Source organism: Vicia villosa, unplaced genomic scaffold (genome assembly GCF_029867415.1).
Source record: "Vicia villosa cultivar HV-30 ecotype Madison, WI unplaced genomic scaffold, Vvil1.0 ctg.000004F_1_1_1, whole genome shotgun sequence".
NCBI classification, from domain to species: Eukaryota; Viridiplantae; Streptophyta; class Magnoliopsida; order Fabales; family Fabaceae; genus Vicia; species Vicia villosa.
Window position 1 is genome coordinate 1,015,763 of NW_026704934.1, and position 20,999 is coordinate 1,036,761.

The following is a 20,999-nucleotide window of genomic DNA, read 5'->3' on the forward strand; positions in this document are numbered from 1 at the left end:
CTCATAGACAATTATGCTAACTCATGTGACCGTTTATTTTCTTAACATAAATAAATATTATATTTTATGATTAATTTCTACCTAAAAAAGTTTTTAAAATATCAAAATCTTTTTTATTTTTTTCTACTCAAAACTCGTATAATTCAAAGAACTACTATGTCACTTCCAACTCATGTTTTCACTCAAACCCATAAAATTACATCATCATCATTATTCAACAGCTTGAAATAATTTATGACTCAATTTTTTTGAAATTTAAGATTTTAAAATTTTAAAATTTCAAAGATAAATTCAAAATTTCTATATTTTCATAATCGAAATTTTAGGAAAATCTCATATTTTCCTAATTCCAGATTTTTAAAATCTTATCTTCTAAAAATCTATTTACTCTTCGTGTTTTTTTTCTTCCCTAATCAAAATCGATTTTTCATAGACACATTAGAGCTCTACCGTCTTCAAATACATAAATTATTGTTAGGAGTGTTCATGGGTGCGGTCGACTAATCAACTCAAATGGAACTAACTTATAAATTATTCGAACATCGCTTATTTATGGATATATTCAATCCAACCCGTATAGTTTTGAATTAGATATGGGTTTGAGTTTCTCAACCGATAGACTCAACTTGTTGATGTGACATTAATGATTTCTTATTTTTTTACTATTATTTTAAATTAAAATATAAAATTAATATATCACTACAAATTACAATTTTGCCAAAAAAATTATTCACCACCAATACTACTACTAGTCCAATAAATTTACATAAATTTAAGATTAAGTGTTGTTTCTCATTTATTTTATAGAAATGATCAACTTTATGGAGTTTTCGACTATTATTAAGTGTTATGACATATGGATAAATTTTATTAGACATTATATAATGTGTTTCATTTTTTATTTTTTTGGAATCAAATATATTTTGATTAACCAAAACAATTAAGTACACAAGCGATCCAATATATCTAGCCCAGAGAACAAAGCAATGAAAATAATCAACACTTAGCTAAGCTACATCATCAATCTACCAATATGAGCTCTAATCTTAGGTTGATGCCGAGCTAAATACACAAGAAGGGGGGTTGAATTGTGTTCTTGATAACTTATGCTCTTTTTAAAACCAGTTTCAGAATCTTGTGAGTGCACTTGTCCAATAGATGTTTTGCATGAAGTCAAAATTTAGGAAATTATTAGCATTTATGTTCATTGAACGGTATCTCTGAGTCATTATGTGCGCCTAAGCATTAGGGATCTTAGAATGCATCCAAAACATGTTTGAGAAAGGTATCATGCATTAAAAATGGATTACATTGCATCAAAAATCAGTTTCAGGCTTGAAAAATCATTTTTCACTCAAAAAGCAAGTGTATAGGTCGACACATACAAGGTATAGGTCGAAACATGTACTGCTGCATTGAAGCCCAGGGTTTCTGGAAACATGTGTTGACACATGCTGCATTTGAGGTCGACACATCCTGAAGAAATTCCTTTCATGTGTTGACACATACGATTTTCAGGTCGACACATGTTCTGCAATTTTTAAAACCTGAAGTTTCTGTAATTTTGTGTCGACTAATAACCTGCTACAAGTAGACGCATGTGTTAACACATACTGTTGTTTTTCAGAAAACTTGCATTTTTTCACATTTTTGGATCTCCCTTTTGCATCTAACTTGCACTGCTATAAATACATCATACATCCATCTTTCCAATTTGATGAAACTATAAACATAAGATTTTTCATCATCTTCAAACTCTATGTATATACACAAACAAAGTATACATAATCATTCATTGTTTGGGTGCCATCTAGACTTTGTTGATAACGTTTAACTTAGGTTGGTTATAACGTAAGATTGAATTGAGAATCATATGTGGTTCCATCGGAAAAACTGTGAGGGTTTTTACCTCTAAGATCAAAGTGTGGATTTGGTTGGTTTCGACAAGATTTACGCAATTAGATTCGATTGAGTGAAGAGATTTGAAGAACGGGTGGTTCTTGCAAAAAAGTAGCGTGAGGCGGTGAATCAATTGGTAATCTTGGGACAACAACTCACAATTTGGATTCGACCGAGTGAAGGATTTGAAGAACGATGGTTCTTGCAAAGGAGTAGCGCGAGACGGTGAATCAATTGGTGTTTGTTGGGTGACTTGATCAGACTCAGATCAAGGGAAGATAAGTGCAAGGATCAACATCAAACATAGGGTTTGTAGGGCTGGATCGCTTGACATCTCTTGTAAATAATTTTTTTGCATAGTAAGATTGATATCTCAATTCCAAATTAGAATTGGGGGAAGACGTAACTGTAGCAAGGAAGGACGATCAATGAATTGCCTAAACAAATCCTCGTGTCCTCTCTCTCTCTCTCTCTCTATCTATCTATCTCTTTATTTCTCTTACATTTAAATTTCCATTATCAAATTGCTAAACATATTGATTGAGCGATTGATTCGTAGTAAAATTTTGAATTTTTTTTTATAATTGTTGGGTTATTGATATTCTTGTAATCACTTTGATTGTAAGAGGATTTGAGTATTAACAAACTTGAAAGAAATTTCTGAAAAATCAATCGCACACCAAGTGTTTGATAATTTGACACTGTATTGTTTTGTGTTTAAATTGGTTGGAAATTGATTAGCTTATGGATACTTGAACACTTAATTTGAGAATTCCATTGTTAACATTGATGGTCTCATTATCATACCATCTACGGTAGCGCATATCCGAGTTCCAATAACTTGTTCAGTTTAGACAATTTTCGATCTAAACGCGAAACTTCTGCTGGCCAAATTTTATACTCTTTTTAAAAATCTTAAAACTTGTAATTTTGAATTAGGGGATTTATTCACCCCTCTATATAAGGTATCGTCGTCTAACAAATCTAACCAAGTTTAGATTCTAAACTGGAGTATGCAACATCGGAATATTTAAAGTACAGAAGCAGTAAGTAAATCACACACAATAATTATCCTGGTTCCTCCCAAACTGAGAGTAGTCCAGTCCCCTTGCCACGCAAGAGCTTTTTCATTCAACCAAAACCTGATTACAATTTGCATAGGCACACCCGTCCAAGTTGATTACCTGATTACCTGTCGAGCTGGAGATATGCCCCTTCCGAGCTGGAGAGTATGAGTCGGCCGGCTAGTAGGCGATCTGCCGATTTGAGGGTCTTCGAGGTCAATCCTAGTTCTTATTCGTCCTATACTCTGTCTACCCTTCTATCTTGTGTTGGCTTGCCTTATTGGCCTAAATATTTCAAATATGTATAGGGGACATCTCTTAGCCTGAGATTTTCGACTAAGCCTTTTTTTTACATAAATGCGAGATACGAGGTGAATATAAATACTAAGTGTAGGTAGCTAAGTTATGTTGTCAAAACGAAGTTGCAAATTTGATAAGTGGAGTTTTCGACATATATTATTAGATAACTTGAATACATTTTCGACAATGGTAACGATTTGAAGCAGTTCAAGAATCAAAGACATGTGGAAACACATCAGAAGACAAAAACCCGTGTAGCAAGAAACATGTCAAATTCTGGAGAGATAACTGTTGTTGACAGCTATTGATGTACATAATATATAAGTAGATTTTGACTATTTGAGAAGGTTCCCATTTCATTTTGTTTTCTTTATAATTTACGCATCGATCCAAGTCACAGAGATAAAGAATTTGTGAGAAATGTATGAATTTGCGTCCCACTCTTAATTCAAACATTTTTTATCCAATTGCTTTAGTATTTTTCTTTATTTAATTTATCCATTTAATCACTTTTGCATTTACTTTCTGGAATCTTTACATTGAAACCCTTTTAACATTATCATATTTTTTCAAAATGTTTAACACAAAATGTCATATAAGATTTCCAAAGTTGATCTTGCTAGTAAATTAAAATTTGTGATTGTTTACTAATAACACCAATAAGCACTATTATACATTATGTACTAACTTGATATTCTCTCAATTTTTTATTGTATGTTCTTTTAAAAAAACATTTGTATCAAATTATAAGTATTTTTGAAATATACTAAATAATTAGTGCTATTTTTATTATATTATTTATTATTTATTATTTTTCTTTCAATATTTTTAATTTATCATCTTCATATTTTTATTGAAGAATAAGTTTGTAAAATTAATCTTTCATAATTTTACATAGACTTAGACGGGAAAAAACAAATCATGTTCATGTTGAATAAGAGAAGAAATATTTCCACAACTTATTGTTCATTTGAATTCTGAAGCCTTTAAAGAAATATCTGAAAAGACAAAGAAAATAGAGCATCTAAAGTTGGCGGCTGCAACTACGCAGCAGGAAATATTAGTGTTGCTGAAGTCGCTAGAAGGATGGTAAATTTATTTATTTATAATTAACTTATCATTTAGATTTTAGATTAATTATAACTAATGATTTTTTTAATTTATTTTTTAATTTAATATAATTAGCCTGAAGAGTTGGGAAGAACTCCGCTTCTTAATGAGATCCATGTGGAGACTCATCTCAAGAGAAATGAAGAGTTTGTTGATGACCGCTCAAGAATCACTCAAGTAAGTTTCTTTTTTATATTAAGTTATTTTATTTATTTCTTTTATGCACCTGCCTTATTTAAATCATGATAACATTTAATTATTTTATAGGAGGAGTATGATAAACACTTGCCTTTAACTTGTCAGAGCATCTTGAAATACCTGGACCGCCACCGGGATATCCTACTAACCCTAGTGTGGGGTTTCGAACTTGATATGATGTATTAGGCGGAAAGAAGAAAAATGGGAAAGTGTTTGGTTCTGGAGGGTACGTCAAAACTATCAAGCGACGTGATATGTGTTTTAGAATGAGACTGAATGATAGAAAAACACTTAGAAAGGGGGGGTTGAATAAGTGTAACTCAAAAACTTGGCAGATAAAAATATTGAACACAATGATTTTTATCCTGGTTCGTTGTTAACCAAACTACTCCAGTCCACCCCTTTAGAGTTATTTACCTCAACTGAGGATTTAATCCACTAATCCAACTGATTACAATGGTTTTCCACTTAGATACCCTCTAAGTCTTCTAGAGTCTACAGATCACAACTTGATCACTCTAGGAAATCCTTTTACAATCAATGTAAAATAAATGTTTACAAGAGTATAACTTGCTTCTAATAAAGCTGTAATCACAAAGTGATATTTCTCTTAAGTTCTATTTCTTAACACTCACTAAGATATTACAAGGTTGTGAGGTTGAAGATGAAGTTCTTTTTGCTTTTCAGTTTGACAGCGTTTCTGTTCTTTTGTGCAAGAGAGATGTATGCTGCTTCTGAATGGAACTTCTATACATAGGCGTTGAGAGGAAATGACCGTTGGGAGCATTTAATGCTTTGCGTGAATAGTACAACGCTGCATTTAATGTTTCACACTTTTGTCAACTACCTCGAGCCATGCTTTTGTTGCTTTTACTGACTTTGCCTTTTGTAGCTTCTAACATTTCTTTTATCAGTCAGAGATTTGACGTTATAGCCTTTTCATCTTGTACTTTATTCTGGACTTAGAATGTGTAGATAACAACATTTGAAATTCAGAGTCTTCAGATTTGGTGCAGATGCAACTTCTATCTTCAGACTTTGAAGTGCTGTGAGCGTGATACCATCAGAGCTTTAGAGCTTGTACTTTTGACTACCATCTTCTGATGCTTTCCAGATCATGTTCTGATTCTGTAGGACCATCTTCTGATGTCTTGCCAGGCCATGTTCTGATGAAGCCATCCAGAACTTTTGGGTCAGTGCTTCTGAATGCTGATTTGTGCATACTCATTTATACTTTTCCTGAAATGGAAAACGTAAAGGATTAGAGTACCATATTGTCTTATACAAAATTCATACTTAATGTTATCATCAAAACTAAGAATATTGATTAGAACATTTCTTGTTCTAACAATCTCCCCCTTTTTGATGATGACAAAAACATACAGAATTGATATGAATCTGTATCTAGAATATCAGATGAACAAAGACAATACACAGATATAACATATAAGCATATAATTCAGAGTGTGTGAATATGTCTCCCCCTGAGATTAACAATCTCCCCCTGAAATTAATACTAGAAGAATTTATAAATAAAGAACTTTATTTTTCCATTTCAGTTGAGACTTTCACGTTGAATTTTGAACTTCAGATCATTCAGAGCTTCTCTTCAGAGATTCCATTGGGCAGCTTCAGAGCTTTGAATTTCTCTTTGAGATCACTTGTATCAGAGCTCTAACTTCAGTCTTCTATTGGAGCATCAAGAAGGCTTGATTGTGTTAGGGCTATCAGATCTTGAGACTTTTTGTATCAGAGCTTTAGGCTTAACAAAGCATTGCTTGCTTATGATCTTGAAGCTTCAGAGCACTAAGCTTGCTTCAATTCTTTATTACATTCCTGTAAAACTATCAAAGACAGAAAAACTGGAAATATAATTGTTAGGAATGTTGAGACTTAAGTCCAGCAACTGATATTATAAATCAATTCAATTATCACGTTTCTCCCCCTTTTTGTCATAACATCAAAAAGTATAAAAGATTCAGATGAAAGACACACAAAGTGAAGAAAGAAAAATATATTTCATTAATAAGCAGAACAGAGTATAAAGTAGGTGCAATAAAAACAGATGCAAAAAACAAAGAAAAAAACAACTAAGACACAAGACAGACTACGACTGGCTAAACTTAGAAGCTAAGGCGGCCAGAAGGTTCTTAATCTCAGAGGTGTCTTCAGCTTGCTTCTTGGAAGTTTCTTCTTGTTTCTTCATCCAAGTTCTGATTTCCTCGTTGGTGTCATCTTGCATGTCCAGACGACTAGCCAAGGTAGCCTGATTCTGTTGGAGTTCCTTCAGAGTGTTCATCAGACTTTGAAGTGCTTTGAGCGTGATACCATCAGAGCTTCAAAACTTGTACTTCTAACTGCCATCTTCTGATGCTTTTCAGATCATGTTCTGATTCTGCAGGACCATCTTCTGATGTCTTGCCAGGCCATGTTCTGATGAAGCCATCCAGAACTTATGGGTCAGTGCTTCTGAACGCTGATTTGTGCATACTCTTTTATACTTTTCCTGAAATGGAAAACGTAAAGGATTAGAGTACCACATTGTCTTATACAAAATTCATACTTAATGTTATCATCAAAACTAAGAATATTGATCAGAACATTTCTTGTTCTAACAGAGACTTGATGATGGTGAAGGAACATCAACTCCACTTATGTTAACGGCTGAAATGCTTGCACTACTACATTTTTGGCCTACGGCCACGCTAAATTTTTCCACAGCCCTGGAACTGTGGCTAAATACACGCTTTTGCCATGGTTTTCAAATCGTAGAAATATGTTTTAAAATATTGAATCCGGAGTGTGAAACTGTGGCCTTTACCTCAGTTGCCACGGTTATGTAATAGTAGATATTTTAAGCCGCAATCAAAAAAACGCAGCCTTATAATTTTCAGTTCAAACTATGGCCAAAGCCCAAAAAAAAACCCCTCCAAAAGTTCCCTTTTTTTTTTCCGTTTCCCTCTATATTATTTTATTTTCTTTTCTATTTTTTTTAATTAAAAAAATAAAACAAATCGAAAGAACTATCCTAATACTCCATCTATCTCGTTGCGCCACAAAAATAGAAAAGAAAAGAAGAAGACGAGACCCTAGATATCCATCTCCATCTCCGCTGCTGCTGCCACCTCCATCTCCGCTTACAGGTTAGTTCATCACCTTCATCTCTACTTCACCTTCATCTCTGCTTCAAGATTTCATCGAAACCCTAGTTTATGCTTCAAGGTCGAACCCTAACTTTCATCCCAAATCTTCATCCCAGATTTCACCGAAAATCTAACTCTCTTCATCCCTTCATCCCAAATCTTCTTCAAGATTTCACTGAAACCCTAGTTTGTGGTTCGATCTGATTCTAATGCCATTGTTTTGCTTTTATTAGATGATAGTAATTTAACTTAATCACTAAGTAGGACGGTTCAGTATATTTGAATTCATGTTTGTTTCTATCCTTAGATTCTGTTGAGCAGTGATGGATATATTTGAATTGCATTTGTCTGCAAACGCTATTGTCTGCTAACTACTATGCTCTCTATATTTATATGTAATTGAGTAATTTCTTTTTGCTTTGCATGGGTTGTATTGGATCGGGCCTTTGATGAATCTAGTTAATTTGTCACATGCAGGAAACCGCAATTTTTTTAAAGTTTGAAGACCTGTTGAATATTTTCTCTTGCCCCTCCTGATTTGCAGGTATTTGAATGATTTTTTTTTTAATTCCCTCAAACTTTTGTATTTTTTTCTTCCCCTCTGGTTGTTTGAGTGTAACAACAAGCAACATAGGTTGGTATTTAATGTAAGAGGGACTAGATATATGTTTTTTTGTCTGTTGTGTGCTGATATGTGTTTACAAATTGATGTTAATGGCTGAATGGACTTGTAAAACAGTCTGGATATGTTATCAGCAGTTCCATTTCCTATCATCAGTTAAGACTATCACTTGCTTTAATTGGCCCTGGGCTTGTCCAGCATTGTAGTTCATCTTTTGTGAATCCATCTTTTATGAAAAAGTTGAGTTATAAACTAAATGAATATGAAATAAAGATTAAGTGTTGTTTGTACTTTGTATGTTTATGATGTTTATTTCTCAATGTCAATTGGAGTTTAAATAGTTTCTCAAATCATTGCATTATTCAACACGTGTACAATTTGAGATTCACTATTTGCTCCTTCATATACGTTTTCACAAGAGAATATGTCGTATGCTACTATTCTTAGAAAAAACTTAGGCACTTAATTGGTCAAAAATTGCATGTATGTGGAGGAGATTTATTGATCATAACTCTCATCACTTTCCTTAATTAGCTCTTATGGATAAATTTCTTATCGACTAATTATTATAGAGAAATTTAAATTTCATGTTATGGCTGAAATCAGTGGTACAAAACTGTATTCACTAAAAGTAAAGATGGTCAAAATTTATTTTTCTACCTATCAAATTCGATTTTAATAAAAATGTAGATGTTCTGTAAATTTGAATGAAGGTTAATTTAATCTCTAAGTATATCACTTCAATTAGGAGTAATTAAGATAAGATTAGGTTAGATTGAATAACTTTAGTGTAAACAATATTGAAACAAATTACATATTAATTTTTTTAGATAAATGCTAATATCCCGATTCATTGTGCATGTTAGATGGTTAGGTTTTAGGTATTGATCATAACTAGTTTGACTTATTTATATTTTATTTGTGGAGTGTTGATCAAAGATAGTTTTAAAGATAAAAGTTTTAAGTATTATGAGTTTGAGAAATATGTTAGGCGATCTAACAAATGGCCTAGCAATTCAAGTGAGGGAGCTTGGAATTTTTGAAGAGTATATTTGCTAGGCAAGCATATGCATCGCCTAGGGAATTATGGAGGATAGGGACTAGAAAATACTTAACCATTATAGGCTCTGTTTTCATTTTTGAACATTGGCAGGTACCAAACTTGTAATATACATACTGGTTCTGTTTTTCACTATTAGACACAGAAGATGCCATAACTTATGTGGGTGGCTTCAATACATTTTACATGTTGAGATGCATGTTAATAGTTTCTTTTTCTAAATTTCTATATAAAATTGGCTTTGCTCTAATTTCCATGCATCACATGTATAGAATATTGCGTGCTTAACATAAAAAATGAAGTAATTGTTTGTTTTGTCTTTCATAGATTTGCTTGGACAAAGGATCACACGGCAAGAAGATTGATTTTTCTGAGCAGGTTTTAACTCCTCTTTTATTTTTGGCTTAATTTTGGTTGATGATTTTGAAACTGTAATCATTTCACCTAAAGCAATAAATAAATGCACTTTTTACTTGTTATTGTTTATCTGCATACTACAGTAATCAGTAATCATGTTAGTGCTTTTGTTACCTAATTAGTTGTAAATTAGGTATAATGTATATACAATAATTCTTGCAGATAGCCATTCTGGTTCCAATACAAAACCAGTTATTGCATTAGCATTCTATATTTGATGGGAAAGATGGAAGCAGATTCGGGATATCAAAATAAACTTGGCAGCCTCCCTTAAGCTGCTTGCCATGACTAGCCAACAAATGAGCACAACCATTTGATTCATGATTATGTTGCACAACCATGACTAGTAATTCTATTGATTTTGTTCCAAGTACACTTATAAATTCTAAATAATATAGAATGCTGGACAAGTACACTTATAAATTCTATTGATTTTGTTCCAAGTACACTTATGAATTCTGATATACTTGTTTATTATGAATCCATTAAATGAGCCTCTAAAGTTGTAATATGCTGAATGATGTTTGGAATGATGTTTATTTCAGAATGGAGATGAAGAAGATTGTGATGAAGATATGGAAGAAGCTTGTGATCATGAAGATGTGGAAGAAGGTTGTCCTGAAGATGTGGAAGAAGAACAAGGAGAAGTTCAAGAAGAATATTAAGAAGTTGTGTTTTATATTATCTAGCTAGCTAGTTCTTAGAACTTTTTTTGTTATTTTGGGATGACTCTTTGAGAGAAAATTGTATTTAATTTAGCTCTTGTTTTGAATCCCATGGTTGTTTTGAATTTGGGATGACATCAAAACTTAGTATCCAACTTATTAGTGGCACTACAAAAAAAACTTACTTTTGACGTTAATGTTAATTTGCATGTAATTAATTAGATTCTAATCATCAATATTATTGTTAATTTTATATATATATATATATATATATATATATATATATATATATATATATATAATGACATATTTATGTAATGATACAGATATATATATATATATATATATATATATATATATATATATATATATATATATATATATATAAAATGACATATTTATGTAATGATATAGATATATATATAAAATGACATATTTATGTAATGATACAGAAATAAACCGTGGCAAGATAAATGGTTTAGAATGCATAACATATAACAACGGTTTTAAATCTGTGGTCATAACCAAACCGTGGCTATATCTTGAACCAAAAATGTATGTTAAACGTTAAATTGAAACCGTGGCTTTACCATATGGCCACAGTTTTGTAATCATGGCAAATATAAACCGCGGCCTTAATCAAACTACCTAAACCGTGGCCTATAAAAGCCACGGTGGTCAAAAAAACGTGGTATATACCAATAAACCGTGGACTATACTTTAGGCCACGGCCGCATATCCCACAGTTGGATTTTCGTGGCCAAACTGTAGCCTCAACGTTACGCCACGGTTATTTTCCATATAGCATCGGTTTCTTGGGCGTGGCAGAAGACCTTTTTTCTTGTAGTGTTGAAACTGTGATAAACTTAGCGAATACCAAGGCAACACGCCAAGTAACATCAAGGAATGGAAAAATGGAAGAAATGAAGATAAAACAAATAGAGATGTAGGAAGAAATGAAGAGAAGAGAAACAGAGATGCGAGAAGACATGAGGAGGCAAACAATGGAGTATCAAGAAGCAATGCAGATTGCAAATGAGCGGGCACAAATAATTGATCAATTTTTTGCCTCACAAAATGCTGGTGGTGGATATGGTAAAGTTAGTGGATATAGAGGAGTTGTTGGGAGGAAGATGAACGAGAAGATGAAGATAATGTTTGAATACGATAATTTGTATTTTTAAGTTTATTTCAAATTTATTTTAATTTGCATGGACAAGTTTATTTTAACTATGTTAGATTTAATTTTTAATTTATTTTAATTTTAATCATGTTCGATTTAATTTTATAAAATTTTAAATTATATATTTATTTATTATATTAATGTCAGGGAGGTCTGTCGGAAAAAAATTCTTGCAATTTGCTAGGGGGTTAATCTCAAGTCAATGAAAAGCGCTTGCAATTTGTCAGGGGATTAATCCCTAGCTAAATGTTGACATAATACAACACCACACTAAAGCAATTGCACCACCCTGTACCACTACTCTGGGTCTATGCCTACACGACAACAAGGTGATTGCATTTTGCAAAAGGAGAAATCCCAAACAAAATAGCTAGGTGACAAACCCCTCGCAAATGATTTGCAATGATCTATTTAACTAGAGAACCTTTTCCCTCGCAAAATTCTATTTGAAGAGTTTTTTTTTTTTGGCTTAATGAGAGGTTAAACCCCTGACTACTCAAAAATTTTCTTGTACGGATGATAATCATTACATTTTTTAATATATATAAAATTATCAAAATAATTTATAATATAAAAGAAATACTATATAGTAGTAACTTCCATATTCTCAGCCTCTATTCCATGTTTATAAATATTTTATGTTTAATTAATGTTTACATTCAGAAGACAATACAATTATGTAGGGGTGATCAAAACCAAACCAACCCAATAGAACACCGCAAACCAAACCAAATCAAACCGAAACCGCAAAAAACCGCATTTGATTCGGATTAGTTTGGGTCATTTTTTAACAAAACCGCACAGTTCGGTTCGGTTTGCGGTTTGTATTTTGTAAACCGAACCAAACCGAATCAAACCGCATTATGTTACAACCTAAATTTTACTTAACTCACATCCAACGCAAACTTAAACCTAATATACATTAGCCTTATGATTACGAACAATTTTTTCATCCTTACACATATAATTTCAGTCCCGATCTTCTCAAATCTCTAATAACATTATCGCACCTTTTTTGCCACATACATCTTCCCTCCTCTTCTATAATCTCTACTCTCTTATATTCTTTCTTTTTCACTTTCTCATTTTTATGTAAATGTTTCGTATTTCAGTTTCATTTTTATCGCACATCTTCTTCTCTAATCTCTCAACATTTTTTTTTCTTTTTCACTTTCACTAATCTTTCGTCTCTTTTATTTTTTGTTTCATTATAATAACTTTTATATTATTTTATGATATTATTTTAAGTTTAATATTCCACTTTTGTTTAATTTAATTTTTATATATTAAATGGAAAATTGTTGTCAAAATATGACGAGTTTTGTTGTTATTTGATAGTGTATGAATGTCTAAATATAAAATTATGTTGTCATCTATATGTGTATGTATGGCTCAATAAAATATTTGTAAAAAACCGAACCAACCGAACCGAACCAAACCGCATTAGTTTGGTTTGGTTAGGAATTTTTTTAAAAGCCAACCGAACCAAACCAAACCGCACTATTTTTTCTCTTGCGGTTCGGATGATTTTTTTCGTCAAAACCGCCCAAACCGCACCGCAAGCACCTCTACAATTATGTCGTAAAGAATGACAATGTTAGTGTAAAATTGAGGAAAAAATTACCGAGACAATAAAATAAAAATATGATAAATATGATGATTCAAATTATTCATAAAAAATCGCTGAATTGAGAAACTGGAGAACACAAAATGCAAATAAAAAAAAATAAAAAACTATATTAAACCTTATTGAATAAGCAAAACAAAATTAGACTGCACTAGCAGTCGCAACAAAATTGAGAGACTAGTTCACTTTTACCAAATCAAAACCAAACCGCGTGTAATTAATTTCATTCCACCGTCTCTTTCTAAAAATACTCTTTCATAGTACATACTTAGAAACCATCAAACATACTGTAAGTGTAATGTAGACGAGAAGAAAAAGTCGGAAGCTGGATTTCATTTTCTGTACTAAATTTTGGTACAATGATTAAAATTCCCCTAGCTATATAAATTTACTCTTTATGACTACTAGTAAATGTGTACATAGAATAATGATGATTGATGCATGACCTAGCTTAATTGCCATCGAAATTTCCAGATCCAAAATAATCTATGTAGGAAATGTGTACATGGAATAATGAGGCATGACCTAGCTTACATAACTCAATTTTGCTATGAAGATTCATCATTGTTGGTTTAGAATAACACAAATATTAAATAAATAATAATATGATAAATTTATTGCTATTTATAGTCTTAACTTAATGCATGCTTCTTTTTCTCAAATTTAACCATGCAAACACTTTTTTATATTGTATTATTTTTTCTTCTACGATGATAGGGAAATTAGCACACTTAATTTAAAACTAAAATCCATAATGCATTTCAATCACTCGGTTGTTCTAAATTAAGAAAATTATGTTGGCAATATCTGAACCTACTACCGCGTCTGTTGTCTTTATTCCCCACAAGCTGACAAAATTAAGTTCCCACCTCAATCAATTTCAAGTGTTTCCACTTCTATAAATACCCCTCACCCTCAAACTCCAAACTAGCTAGAATCACTTTTTACAAAAAATCAACTTAAAACTTCACCATACACATTAACTACAAACAAACAAACCCTTCAAATGCCAAAACCTAGAAGCTTCTTTTTCTTCAAACCCCCACCACCCAAATCACCACCACCACAATTGCCACCTTCCTCACCTCAGAACCAAACCTTCTCCGATGCAATAGTTGACGAAAACATTGAAACCGCTCACTCTCTCATAACCAAATGGAACTCCATTTCAACATCTTCTAACTATTCTCTTTTCACAAACTCTCCTCAAGAAGCCAAACAGTATCTTAACGCTGTTAAGAGGCTACAATACGCTATGATGTACCTCATCGCACGTGATTCCACCTCTCAGAAACTCATCAAAGCACAGTCGTTAATGAAACTCGCCATGAAGAAACTAGAAACAGAATTTTACAGAATATTATCACATAACAGAAACCGTTACGGCTCGAAATCACTCTCAGTTGAATCCACCGTCGATCGTCAGAGAAGTTTTAACAGTTTTAACTTCTCCGACATCGACGATGAATTCTCTGATGAGGACTCATCATCACTAACAACTGTCGAATCGAATTTGAAAGCTATTGCAGAATGTATGATCTTCACCGGTTACAGCAAAGAGTGTGCAAATGTTTACGTAATTGTGAGAAAATCGATTATGGATGAAGCTTTGTATAATCTCGGAGTTGAGAAACTGAGTTTCTCTCAGGTTCAGAAAATGGATTGGGAATTTCTTGAATGGAAGATCAAGTGTTGGATAAACACCGTTAAAGTTGCCGTTAACACTCTCTTTCCCGGTGAGAGAATACTCTGCAATTACATTTTCGATATGCCGGAGACGGCGGAGAGGAATATTGCATATTCATGTTTCACTGAGATTTGTAAAGAAGGCGCTATAATGCTGTTTGGATTCCCGGAGAACGTTGCAAAGTGTAAGAACACACCGGAGAAAATGTTCAGAATTCTTGATTTGTATGAAGCAATCTCTGATAATGTTCTGCAAATTGAATCGTTATTTGCATCGGATTCAACCTCGCCGATTAGTGCTCAGGTGATCGCTTCAGAGTTGAGACTCGGTGAATCCGTTAGAACAATGCTGACTGATTTTGAATCGGCGATTCAGAAGGAAACTTCAAAGATTCCGGTACCAGGCGGAGGGATTCATCCTCTCACGCGCTACGTCATGAACTACATTTCACTTCTCAACGATTACAGCGACGCGCTCTCCGATATCTTCTCCGATTGGCCACAAACCCCGTTACCGGAATCTTACTACAAAAGTCCATCTCACGACGAGGATAATCCACCGTCGGAGATTTCAAAGCGTCTCTCATGGTTGATCCTCTCGGTTCTCTGCAAACTCGACGGAAAATCGGAACTATACAAAGACATTGCACTGTCTTATCTCTTTCTCGCGAATAACATGCAATACGTCGTCGTTAAAGTGCGAAACTCGAATCTAGGGTTTATTCTCGGCGAGGATTGGTTAATCAAGCATGAGATGAAGGTGAAGGAGTATGTTTCCAAATACGAGCGCATGGCGTGGAGTAAAGTCCTATCGTCGATTCCGGAAAATCCAACGGCGGAGAATGCGTCAGTTATTTTCCAGAATTTCAATGTGGCGTTTGAAGAAGCGTGCAAAACACAGTGTTTGTGGGTCGTACCCGACCCGGGAATGCGAGACGAAATAAAAGCGTCGTTGGAGTTGAAGGTTGTTGATAAGTATAGGGAGTTTTACATGAAATATCGGGTCGGGTTGGATTTGGTGGTTAGATATTCGCCCGAAGATTTGAAGCACTATCTATCGGAGATTTTGTGTGGTAGCGTTTTGTCGCATTCTCGTGACCACTTCAAGTTCAAAGTTTGGTGAAGTTGGAAGAGCTGCAGGCAATGTATGGGCCCACCTTGTGATTAAGACAAGAAAATGAGCCTAGTATCCAACGACAACAATGACATAGTGTTAATATGCTGCTACTATTGTGCATGGTTAGAACTTAGATGTAGACATATAGTTCTTAACAAAAAAACAATTTTGTAATATGAAAATACTTTAGGTAGGAACTGTCCTAAGTATAGTATTTGAAATATTCTTTTTTTAATATAAAATAGTGAAATTCTTTTACACTAATTACTTAATGAAATCTTCAATTTTTCTCGATTTTGTAATTTATTTATGTTATTGCCTTTTAACATTTCGGGTTTTATTTTATGGTTTCAACATTTTTTATCACATGTTACACCAAAATGTGTATAAATGCGATGTGAATTGATTCTTTTTAGAGAATATTTAAAAAAAAAAATCAAACTCAAACCTCTAAAATTATATCAAACGCGTGCACGCCCACAAAGCACACCAACACATAGTAGATTTTAATAAATGATTTTATCTTGACATATTTGTTATTGCTCACAAGATTAGAATTTCTTTTATAATTAATCATTTTAATCACATATTTGATTAAGTGTATTTGAGTGAATTGATGGTATAAAATTGATTTGATTAAAAAGTAATTTATATTTGAATTTATTTATATAAAAGTTAATTTAACAAATAATTTAATGCAAAAATCATAATTAAATTAAAAAATTATAAATTATTCTTTTAAGTAACATCAATTCAAAAGACAAAATCAATTCTCCATTATAAGAATCAAATACATCAAAAATCAATTTGTACATAATGGATTATCTAGTTGACCCCTCCCTTGAGCATCTCGCATCATTTGGATTTCATGTTTGTGGGTTGCGCACATCCGAAAAAAATTGCAATGGTTAGATTACCAGGATGATTCCTCCCTTAAGCATCTCGTCCCATTTGGGCCTCATGCACAGGGTTGTGTACATCCCGAGATATTTCCGTGGTTGGCTTGCCCGACCATTCAGAGGAATTGAGTTAGAACAAGTTATAACTGTAAATAGACCACAACCCATTTTCGAGTTTGAGCACGATGATGACCACACTTAGCGAGATAACCGAGCATTTATGGACATTTATCATATGAAGTCAGTGTATCTGAACATGTTTCATCAATGCCATAATGATCAAATAAGTGGCTATCAAAGCCATTTATGATGATTAAATGCATTTATATCTCCTTTCTCTTATCAGGCTTAGGGGAATCAATATAAAAGAAATGTACGTCAACCAAAATAGAAGACTCAACTCTCAGATAAACCTTACCTATTACGACTCTTACCGACCAACATGAGTAGAGTTACCAACTAGTGTTCTTGCATGAACATTTGACGCCCACTGTGGGGCTCTGGTAAAACGTGTATGGGCAATACAAAAACATTTCAAACTATTTTTCTCGTCCTTCCCCCATGACGAAAGCAAACCCCAACGATCAAGGATCACACGCAACCGTGAAGGAATTACTAACCGTCGTGGAAGACATGCGTCATCAGAACGATCTATTGTAGAGCAACGTGCACGCCCTGCAGCAAAATCAACATCAAACTCCACCAAAAGCGAAGAATTGAAGGATTCGGTCGACCCACAACCTCTTACATTGGAAATTTAAGACGATCAAATTCTGGATAATTTGAAGCGACCTACCTCCATTGGCCACTTTTGATGGCAAAAGTGACTCTCAACATATCATAACAGTAAACACTCAGATAGAAATCATTGAAGCTCCTAACTCACTGAAATACAAGATGATGACAGGTACATTTAAGGATGTTGTCTTATGCTGGTACACAAGCCTTCTCAGGTTAACCAGCTACCAAGATTCAACTAGGAAAATGATACATCAGTTTTCTATCACGAAACACATAAACTTATTTACCACAAGTATTTTTAATGTTCGCCAAGGGTAGAGTGCATCGCTCTGAGAATACATGACTTGTTTTAATGAAGAAACTATTAAAGTCGAACATTCTAATGAAGAAATGTTTGTTGGGGATTTTTAGATTAACCTTAAAGCTAGGCATTTCAACGAGTCCCTAACCCAGAATTCGACGATAATAATGGTGAAGATAATGGCACAGGCATATTGTTACATTAAAGGGAATGAGAGTAATGCAAAGAAGAGGACAAGGGATGTGAAAGAGAAGGAAGCGTCAAAATCAGAAACCAATGGGCAAAGAAGATATCGAGATCAAGTACCCCCGCAGGAGAAATCAACATTCAAGACCAATAGGAGGTCGTATCAATATTTCACCGTGTTGAACACAAAACTTGAAAGAATTTTGCAAGAGATCTTCCATACAAAGATCATTCATAATTTGAACCGCCCGAAGGCAATATTATGTGGACGGATACCGACAAATGGCGCAAATACCACATAGTACATGGTCACCACACTGACAACCGTCACCACTTTAAGTAGGAGGTTGAGAAATTGACATAGAGAAGTCACCTTCAAAAAATTATGCAGAAGGTCCATCGACGCGTAAATAGAAGAAGGTCTCCATAAATTAAAGTCCAAGGAAAAAACTTATCCAATTAAGAGGGCCCGAAGTATGCAGGAGGAGCGGGGACAGAGTGCAACATGCTATATGTTAAGTACAATAATAGGTGGATTTTAATATGGAGGTGAATCCAATTCATCCAGAAAGAAGTATGCTTGGCAGGTGATGCATGTTTCCAGTGTTCCTCCCACCGAGTAAAGATCCTCAGTCTTGACAGTCAGTTTCTGTTATAGATATATTGAAGGTATAATTCCACATAAAGACGATTTGATGGTGATTAATCTCCAAATTCATGATTGGAATGTGAAAAGAGTACTGATTGATTTTACGAATTCGACAAATGTTCTTTATTGGGAATCTTTCCAAGAATTTAAGTTAGACCCGTAACTCCTCCAACCATTCCAAGGATCATTAGTAGGATTCTCAAACGAGTAAGTACAAGTCATGGGTTACATCACCATCAAGACCACCTTCGGGATGAATGGGAATGCGAAAGCGATAAAAGTAATATACATGGTGATAAACACCCCTTCACCTTACAACATGATCATAGGCAGACCGACTTTCAACGCTGTAGAGATTATACTGTCGCTACTATATATAACCATGAAGTACCCACTATGCAATGGGCGAGTTGGAGTAGTTAAAGAAAACCATGAATTATCGAGGCGGTGCTGCAAAGACAGTCTGGAGTTGAAGAAAAAATTCAACGAGGAGTCCATCCCTAATAAACATATAATACACTATGTGGACCTAGATCCACGTGGAGACATCCAGAAGAAAGTCTAACTTCCATGGATGAACTAAAAACTATTTACATAGGCATTGAAGATACCAAATTACCCAGATTAAGATGATGCTTCCAGAATATGAAGAAGTGGAGATTGTGAAGCTATTGCGGGAGAATGTAAACCTTTTTGCATGGGCGCTCACACATATGCCTGGGATAGACCCTGATGTGGTTTGGCATTTACTATCCATAAAGCTCAGGGTAAAACCTGTTTCCTATAGGAAGCAAAAGGAAGGTGAAGAAAAAAAGGTTAGCTACAACGACAAAAGAGGTAAAAAAGTTGTTGGTGGCGAGGTTCATCTAGGAAATCAAGTACCCAACATGGTTGGTTAACATAGTGATGGTGAAGAAGAATTCGAGAAAGTGGCGAATGTGCATGGATTTCACAAATCTGAACAAAGTATGCCATAAAGACCCTTATCCATTATCCAGCATTAACAAACTTATTAATGGTGCTTTAGGTTTCAAAACTTTAAGCTTCATTGATTCCTATCCTAGTTACAATTAGATTAGGATGAGCCCCAATGATGCCCCGAAAATAACTTTCATTAGAAGAAAAAATCTTATATAAAATTCAGGAATAAAATTTATGAGCAAAGCTTTAAACGAGAAAAAATAGGCTATTCAGGCTCATACATCATGATTTATCAATACGAAACCAAATAAAATTACTAAAATATTTTTAGTACCTAAAAAATTTAAAGAACTAGCAGACCCTACCAACAAAAAGATTAGGACATTAAAGACTCATAGGCCTCAGGAGTAGACTCAACAACCATCTCGCCTTGTGGATCTTGCATCACTACGACATTAGACTCATCATGTATCTAAATAGGGGCGACAAATTGAGTCTTTGGGGAAGCATTTTAATTAGTATTTAGATATGGATTAACTTCATCCACTATACAATTATCTACCACAACCTCGAAGTAGTCCATCTCGCCTTCGTTGAGATTGGGGTAAAGGCAGAGAGCCCGAGATTTGGCCTTCTCAAAACCTTGATCCTCACACATTAGACCAGTCATATGATCCTCCTCAAGGTATTTACTAAGCTTCTCAACAATTACTTTGAATGAAGCTGCTTCTTGGTGGACATGAGAGAGTTTATCGTAATGAGACTTACAATTGGTCTTAAGAGACTCTTTCAGCTCCTTGAATAAGTCACACTCTTTTTGGGTAGACTTTATATACCTTTCAAGACCAATGATTACGTTGTTAGCCGAGGACATCAAAGTTTTACAAACAACTTGAGCACTTTTCATTTTGGAAAGCTCAAGCCTTAACTCATCTGCTTGTTGGCCAGATGAATCAGCGACCTCAAACATAGCTCACCATAGGATAACACCCTTCATAAGATAGGTGCTCAAATGTTGGAGCAACTTTTAGAAACCCGGGAGCGCGAATTATTGTGACAGGGACAACCTTAATCACGACGCCTCATGGTACATTTTTTTATTTTCTTGGTAACTCGAGTCTGAAGACCATTCGAATCACTATGATGCACGGTAAGTGGGCTTTGGCTTGATCCATAAACACTTTCTTCTCAGCCACCGTAATGTGTGTCAC

General features: G+C 34.1%; 1 protein-coding gene across 2 annotated transcripts in view; it reads right to left on the reverse strand.

The window, feature by feature from the left end:
- Positions 1–6,030: 6,030 nt before the first annotated feature.
- LOC131621425 (uncharacterized) overlaps positions 6,031–20,999 on the reverse strand; it is a 46,915-nt gene continuing 31,946 nt past the window's right edge. Inside the window, exon 4 of one of the 2 annotated variants that reach the window (XR_009289572.1) lies at positions 6,031–7,077. The gene's annotated coding sequence lies outside the window, so the exon portion shown is untranslated. Of the gene's footprint in view, positions 7,078–19,654 lie in introns of those variants that run through there. The other variant, XR_009289571.1, reaches the window with a different exon arrangement.